We start from the raw sequence: 8440 nt of genomic DNA on the forward strand, positions 1-8440 counted from the left end.
GAAAGCTACTTGCAAGTAGTAATTTTTTCACTCTTTATACTGGTCTCCTCAGTGCACATTGCTGTTGTCATTCAATCGTGTCATACTCTTCATGACTCAGTTGAACTATACTGTTCATGGGATTTTCTTGGCAAAGATATTGGACTGGTCTGCCATTTACTTTTCCAGTGGATTAAGGCAAACAGAGGTTAAGTGACTTGCCCAGGGTCACACAGCTGGTAAGTGTCTGAGGGCAGATTTGAACTCAGGAAGAGTCTTCCTGACTCTAGGCCTGGCACATCCACTGTGCCAGCTAGCTGCCTCCTTCCTGGCACATGGTAGATGCTTAATAAATGTTTTTTTGACTAATGGGTACATTATAATCGGTATTTATAAGTGGTGGCCAAAGAGGGATATTTTGGTTCAGAAAGTTATAAGAATGGTGAGTGGAGCCACAAAGGAGTAGACTGACATGCCCCTGCCAGTATCAGTGTAAGTGTTGATTTGATTATGGTTCTTAAGTTGGAAAGCTCATCTTTGTGGCAAGGAAACTGGTGAGAAGATAGCCAGGTAGTAAAGTGAAGGACTGCTAGGATCACTGCATGAGACACTCAACTATCAGAAGAGCAAAGCGTGCAGAAAGGGAGACCTGGAGCTGAGTAGAAAGAGTAAATTCATCCAGGGCATGCTCACTGGAAGGAAGATAGGAAGAATTTAGCTAGGGAGTGGCAATTGTAACGAGTGCTATTTATAGCTCAGACCATTCCCAAAGGATAGCAGCGGGAGTTCTGGGAATTGGAATAATGAGACCTTACCTCTAATTCTATCTCACACATTTATTATTTACAGGATTTTGAACAAGTCGCTTAACCTTTTTGAGCCTCGTTTTTCCATCTGTACAATGAAACCTCATGGGACTTTTGTAAGGATTAAATGAAACAGTGTATACAAAGGACTTTGCAAACCTGAAAGTGTTATATAAATTCCAGTATTTTTATAATTGTTGATATTATTACTCCCCGCTTCTAAGCTCCCCAACAGACAGCTGAAACTGGAAATTCAGAGTTGCCTAATTGGATATCTACAGAAGCAGAAAGCCTTTCTTCCAAGCAAAGTGATGTAAAAGAGTAGGGGTATCTTTCTTACATTAAAACAGAAAACCCAATTTCAGATAAGCAATCCTTGTTTTAAAAAAAAAGTGTGTGTGTGTGTGTGTTTGATGGATGGAAGTAGGTGAGTAGGTGGAGAAAGAATTTTGGCAATCACCAATAGTTAATGTCTATTAAAGCTTCTAAAAAGAAAATCCTCTTTTTCTAGGACACCAACTAGCAGTGCTTAACTCACCATTGACTAGTTCCCATAATCACTGATTTTAAAATAATTACAGTTTCGGTTTTTGTTTTGTTTTGTTTTGTTTTCACAAAGTAGAGGTGTAACACAAAGTGTTTATATATTTTTCATTCAAGAACACTTCTCTGGGACTCTTGTTGCTTTTGATTTGTTTATCTTTTTGTTTGGAAACCCGAATTGATTCCCACTTTGCCCCACTTCCCACTTTCTGCTATTCTCTATTTATTTCTTTTTAAATTAAAGGACAAAAGGGAGCAAACTTTCTGAGTCCTTTTTGTTTGAACATTTGATTTCATTGGCCAAGAAAGCTCAATGTTAGGGTGAAATGGAGCTGAACTTATGACAGGAGATTCAGTGTCTGGGTTTCTTGAAGGGGAACTAAGTGGGCATACTGGCCAGGATGTTTTGCCAATTTCATTAGATATGCTGGGAGGAGGCCTGACTGAACAGTATAAGAGAGAATAACCCAAGCATCTGTGGGTGTCTCTCCTCTCAGTGTCCTCATTAATAGCCACCAGGAGAAGACACAGGGATTGGCCATAGTTCCAGCCACTCTTAAATCATGCAAATAAAGAAATCTTGCAGAAAGGCCTACTTTTCTATTGTCACACCTGGAAGCCCTGGGTGGCTTTAGTGTGAATCCTCACATGGATTCCCCACTGGATAAATCTTCTATTCTTATTTATCTGAAATGTCTTTCAACTCAAACTTGGTAGCAATGTGTTTTCATTTTTAAGTATGAACTTTTCTTTTACATGAGAAAAATGGAAAGAAGAAATAGAAAGGGTGGGATCAATGCTTAGTGGAAAGAGTATTTACTAAATTCAGAGGAGATGGGTTCGATTTCCTTTTCTGATTCTAGCCCGTGTGAAGTTGGGCAAGCCAATTAACCTGCTGCGGATGAAAGGATCTCCACTCCCTGGGTGCAGCTGAAAAGACAGAACAAGAACAAGTCATATAGTTTTAAAGATATAACCTGGTCTGGCCATGAAGCCAGTGTAAAAAGGCTGCTCCCTCTCATGTAGTAGGCGAATGCAGGATGTTTTCTCCTAGAAGCAGGTCCCTGACATTTCCTACATGGGTGCCTTCATCTTAGGTGATCTGGGCGTGAACAAAGCTGGGTTACGTTATTATTACTAGTCATGTAAACTTAGGTAGAAATCATCACTTCTCTGTTTTTTCTTTTCTTTCATTTATAAAATAAAGAAGTTGGACTGGGAATCCTTTTGGCCCCTCCTAAAAAAAAAAAGGAGTGGGCAGGGCGGGGTTGTGATGTAAATCTAGCTTACTTTCTTAGCTCATTCATCCATGATCTATGATCTGGGGGCCAAAGTAATTAGTAAAGTATTATTGCAGTACCTTATTCCAGTATGGCGTTGAACATGTAATAGGTCCTCAGAATCAGAACACTTAGATCCAAATCTCACCTTTGACCCATATTGGCTAGGTGCTCTGGGTAAGTCACTTAGCATCTCACTTCCCTAAGCACCCCTCTAGTAATATGTTACAGAGAAGGTATTTGCTTGTATTGGTAGATGAAATTTCTTCATCTGGAAACTTCCTTCATCATTGCAGATCACAACCCATCTAAAATTTAATGTGTCAGAGAGTTGCCTGAGGCTTGTCCATTTGTCTTGTTACACAACAACAACAACAACAATATAATAAAAATAACTGACATCAATCTATTCAGAAAAGTTTTTTACATATATTATCTCAACAGATTCTTGTAACAACCCTGTGAATTAAGTTCTATCATTATCTCTGTTTTACAGATGAGAAAACTGAGGCTGAAAAAACTTTATGGGAGTAGACATTAATGGAGGGAGGGACAGAAAGGTTTCTGTGTTTTAGCATAGTGGAAACCATAGTACTTCCATCAGATCCAATAAATGTTATAATCCAGGCCTGCACAACCTGCAGCCTGCCAAAGGATTTTGGATGGTCCATGAAAAATGTAGAGGAAAACATTCTTTGTATATAGAGGAAATCCTTTGACATGCCACAAGCGGCCCAAGGGCCACAGGCTGTGTAGGCCTGTTATAATCTATCTATCTGTGATCAACAAATAGTGAAAACTGTCAGGTCTCTGCAGTCTAAAAGCTTCAAAGATGGTTAACACTTCCAAAGAGTCATCTTTCAATTATGCTTGAAGGAGGTTCGTAAATAATCATGTGTAGTTTTGTGGGGTTTTTTTGAGGGACAAAGTTAAAGGGCATATGTAGAGATGAATGAATGGTAAATGTAGTGCATTATTACAGAGGCAAGGCTTCTCACTTACCATTGGTTCCTTTTCCTTAGCAACCTCCACAGATGTTAGATTGCATCACGGCTCTCTAGGTTATTGTTGTTTGTACTTCATTCTCAAAGAGGACCGTGACATTGGGAAGGTGATGTCATGACTTGCAAGTGAATTGGATTTAAGTGAGTGCAAAGTCACCAGCCTCACTCTCTCCTTCTGAGCCATCCCGATCTTGTGGTAACATATAGAGCAGGATGACTAGAGATGGCTCTGGATGCAGTGAGAGTCCTTGGCCTTTGTAAGCTGAAGTCTTTCCCAGGTCTCAGTTTGTCTGAGGCTACACCCATTCAGTGATTAAGGCTAGGTAAGAAATGAGGCAAAAAAATAGCCTCTTTTGCTTAATCAAAAAAAAAATTGTGGGAGAAGAAGACCCTGAGGGTTCCTCACCAAAACGGAAACAATTGCTATTCACATTCGCTCTGAACCAACAGAATCAAAAGAATAACCAAGGGAGACTTGGGCTAGGACCTATTATTGACCAATCAGTGAGAGTCAGAGAAATTCATGTTTAAGGCATGATCTTTAAAAGAGAAATCTAGCCCATAAACCCCAAAATATCTTTCAAGGTTTTAGCAATCAAAATTTATATTCCTTTGGGCAGATTACCCACAGGTAGGGGTATGATTCCCTATGGGGACAGAGGGAGAATAGGAAGGGAAAGGAGGAAAGGAGGGAGGAAGGAAGGAAAGAAGGAGCTGCATTGCTCAACTGGAACTGGCTAGGTGAGAAATGAGGCAAAAAAATGGCCTCTTTTACCTGGTCAAAATAAAAAAATCAACCTGGGAAGGGAAGACCCTCAGGATTTCTGACCAAAACAGAAACAATTGCTATTTACATTTACTCTGAGCACTTAATGACAACTCAGCCCATTGATCTCTAAGCTGATTCCCAAGCAAGATGTGTTTGTCAAGAACATTGCTGACAAATAATGGGCAGGCTTTGGACAGAGAGCCTATAATAAACATAAAGGCATTGCCTTTGATTGGTTACATTAAATGTGACCCATGTTAACACCTGCTCATGAATGAAAACCATGACTGAACAATTAACCATTGAACTGAAACATGGTGTAATAAAGAGTTAATGGCCACAGAATACAGAAGTTTATGATGTGATTATTTCAAAATATTCTTCCTGGGAAAAGGAAGCAATGAGAGGAAATTTTTTTTAATTATTGTTTTGTTCCCAATTACATGTGATTATATTGCAGGGTTATGAAAGTGTAACTTAGGGTCCAGAGCTCCAGCTCTGGGCTTATGAAAATGGGATTCAATCTTAGGGGATCATCCCCCATACCATAATCCTTTAGTATGAATTACTCCCACTCAAAGGTTTTTTTCTTTTTTCTGGGAAATTAAGAATAGAACTTCTGTCTAGTTTTCCACAAATGTAGGTAAGAAGGACTTGAGTGCAAGCATTCAAAGTAACAACATGTATTGGGTACAAGACAATCTTTATTTCATCTAGATGAAATAAATTAAACATGAAGGACTCACAGTAGTTATAAGCAATCTAAATCGTTGTCTTTCCTGTTCATGAATCATACTTTTCCTACAAGAAACCATGCAGTGGCTGGTTCTAAGGGCTCTCTACCCTACCACCCACCCGAACTGCTGCAATTATTGCTATTTCAGTTGAAATGGCAGCATTATAAGAGCATGTTTCCTTCTTGTAGTTAAATAGACCAGTAAAATTTAATTGCCTCAAAGTACGTTGAGGGAGCTGAGCATTAAAGCAACAGAAAAAAAATGTAGATTCACTGGACCAGAATCGAACATTATCCTGAGACTGAAGATGACAGAATAATCCTCCTTTTAAATTTAGTCCCCATTCCCTGCTCCAAATTTTGGTGACTGTAGGTGGCATGAGTATTGTTCCTAAGTTGGAAATCTACTGCAAAGACCATCTGCAAGATAAGTGATCCTTGCATAACCTAGAACACAACACACTGGCCAGTCTTCAGTGTTCCTCTCACCTTACTTGGGGCAAAGAGGGATAGTTTAATTTGCTGTGGCTTTAAGATTTGTTTTTAACAAAGCTGTATGTTCTGGTGGAGAAAGCACTGGATTTTAATTTAGAAGACCTCGGTTCAAATCTAGTCTTAGTCACTTACTACTTGGCTGGCAATGGTTAAATTATTTCACCTCTCTGGGACTCAGTTTGCCATGAATACAATAAGTGGGTTGGAGCTGATTATATATGATGTCATTCTAAAATGCTATGCTCCTATGAATTACCAATTGCTATATGTTAGACTGTAGATTGAAAGATGAGAAGAAAGGACTGGAGGTCTTTGCAAAAATTACCCAGGTAGGGACTGGTAAGCTAGGTTTAGTTTTTCTAGCCCGGAGTCACTAAACACGCTCAATTTTGCAGAATTTATGCTTAAGGAGTAGGCTTTAAGATGTCTATGTAGCATAACTGGAAGGACATTGGGAAGGGTGCTCCTTGTAGCCCCTCCCCCTAAAAAACCTTCTCAATTTTATGTGTGAAAGTCAACCATTAGATTCATTCCTTTGGGTAAATGATTCTTTTATAAGAGCCATCTTTGAAAAAGTCAAAGGAAGGGAAGAAGGAAATGTATTTATTAAACTAATAAATATCTAAGTGTACCACCAAAATGTCTGCAAAAAGAAGGATAATACATTGTCCCAAACGAATTAATGAATGACTGCAAAAACACTGAGGCAGCAAGAGAGCAGTGGGCAATTGGTGTGAGGGAAGAGGTGCTGAAATAAGGAAAAAGGAGAGACCTAAAAAGCAGAAGGCAAACTTGTCCTACCTCTTCTTTTTGCTTAGTATCAAATTTGTTTGGGGATGTGCAGGGAGGACTGGATAGATGGCATAGTGGATAGTTCACTGGTCCTCAAATCAGAAAGATCAGAGTTCAAATCTGGCCTCAGACACTTACTGTGTGACCTTAGGCAAGTCACTTAATCTCTGTTTGCCTCATCTGTTAAATGGAGAAAAGACTAACCTACCCCCCAGGGTTGTTGTAAGGATCAAATGATATGATATTTATAAAATGTTTAGCATGTAGTAGGCTCTATATAAATGCTAGCTGTTATTAAATACTGGTACTATTAAATTAGTCAATATGCATTATGAGTAAAAGACCCAGAATACCCTCAATAAGCATTAACAGTGACACACTGGCATCTGTAGTCTTCATCAGGTAGGAACATTGTACACATGGGTCCAAAGGGGGAAATAGAGATAATTCTAAGGAATGGAATTATCAGTGAGTCAAATATTTGAGAGTTTACTATATGCAAGTGATCATGCTACAGGCTGTATGGAGGACAAAGAAGTATGAGACAAAGTTCTTGCCCTAATGAAGCTTATAATACAATTCATCAGATAAGACATGTAATAATAACAATATTTACATAGTGCTTTAAAGATCACAAAGAGCCTTATATACATTATTTCATTTGAGCTTCAAAGCAATACTATGATGTAGGTAGTACAGGTATTATTATCCTTGTTTTATAGATTAGGAAACTTAAGTTCAGATGGATTAAGTTTGAGGGTGGGGGGAAAATGGATTTTCCCCATCATCTTCATTTTATTTGCAATTAATTTTTTTTCCTATTAACAAAGACTGACTTTAATATTAGGTTTAATTTTTGTAGCCAGGAGTCACTAAACATGCTCAATTTTGCAAATTTTTTTTTCTTTTGTTAGGCAATGAGGTTAAGTGACTTGCCCAGGGTCACACAGCTAGTAAGTGTTATGTGTCTGAGGCCAGATTTGAACTCAGGTCCTCCTGACTTCAATGCCAGAGCTCTATCTGCTGCACCACCTAGCTGCCCCTTTGTTGCAGAATTTATGCATAAGGAGTAAGCTTTAAGATGTCTGTGTAGCATAACTTGAAGGACATTGGGAGGAGTGCTCCTTTATAGCCCCTCCTCCTAAAAAACCTTCTCATTTATATGTGTGAAAGTCAACCATTAGAATTCATTCCTTTGGGTAAATGATCTTTTTATAGGAGCCATCTTTGCTTCTAGGGTTCTACAATTCTGACAGTCAGCTGAGTAGTGTGGTGGATAATGTACTGGTCCTCAAATCAGGAAGACCTGAGTTCAAATTTTGCTTTATGTAATTACTAGCTTTGTGAGCCTACACAAATTCTTTAATCTCTGTTTGCCTCAGTTTTCTCATCTGTAAAATGATGATAATAATAATAGCACCTGCTTCCCAGGGTTGTTATGAAGATGAAATGAGATGGTGTTTGTAATGTTCTTTGCAAACTTTAAAGCACTAAAAAAATGCTAGCTACTTTTATTTTCTCTCTTCTACTTCTGCCCCTCCATTGAAAAAGAAAAAAAGCCCTTGGCAAAGATACTGTAGTTTGTCTTTTCCTTCTCCAGCTCATTTCACAAATGAGGAAACTGAGGCAAACAGTATTAACGTAGTCACCCAGGGTTGCACAACTACTAAGTGTTTGAGGGCAGATGTGAACTCATGAAGATGAGTCTTCCTGACCCCAGGCCCAGCACTCTATCCACTGTACCACCTAGCTGCCCATATATAGCTGCCTAACTGTATAAAATATCATGAAAGGCAACAGATAAATGTTGAATGAATGGTATATTGTTATTAACACATAGCCAGGAAAGGTCATTCTAGGCTGGGGGTTGGGTGGACCTCAGAGTGATCTAGAAAGCAAGTGATGTCTGATTTCATATTGATTATAAGCCAAACCAAACCCCAGATGGATGGGAATTCAATTGGTGTGCCACTGCCTACCCCAGCTAACTTGTGAAGTAGCCTATTGTGGACTTGAAATTGAAACAAAAAGCTTTT

The sequence above is a fragment of the Vombatus ursinus genome, unplaced genomic scaffold (assembly GCF_900497805.2).
Source record: "Vombatus ursinus unplaced genomic scaffold, bare-nosed wombat genome assembly UNPS02014812.1, whole genome shotgun sequence".
Classification (NCBI taxonomy): Eukaryota; Metazoa; Chordata; class Mammalia; order Diprotodontia; family Vombatidae; genus Vombatus; species Vombatus ursinus.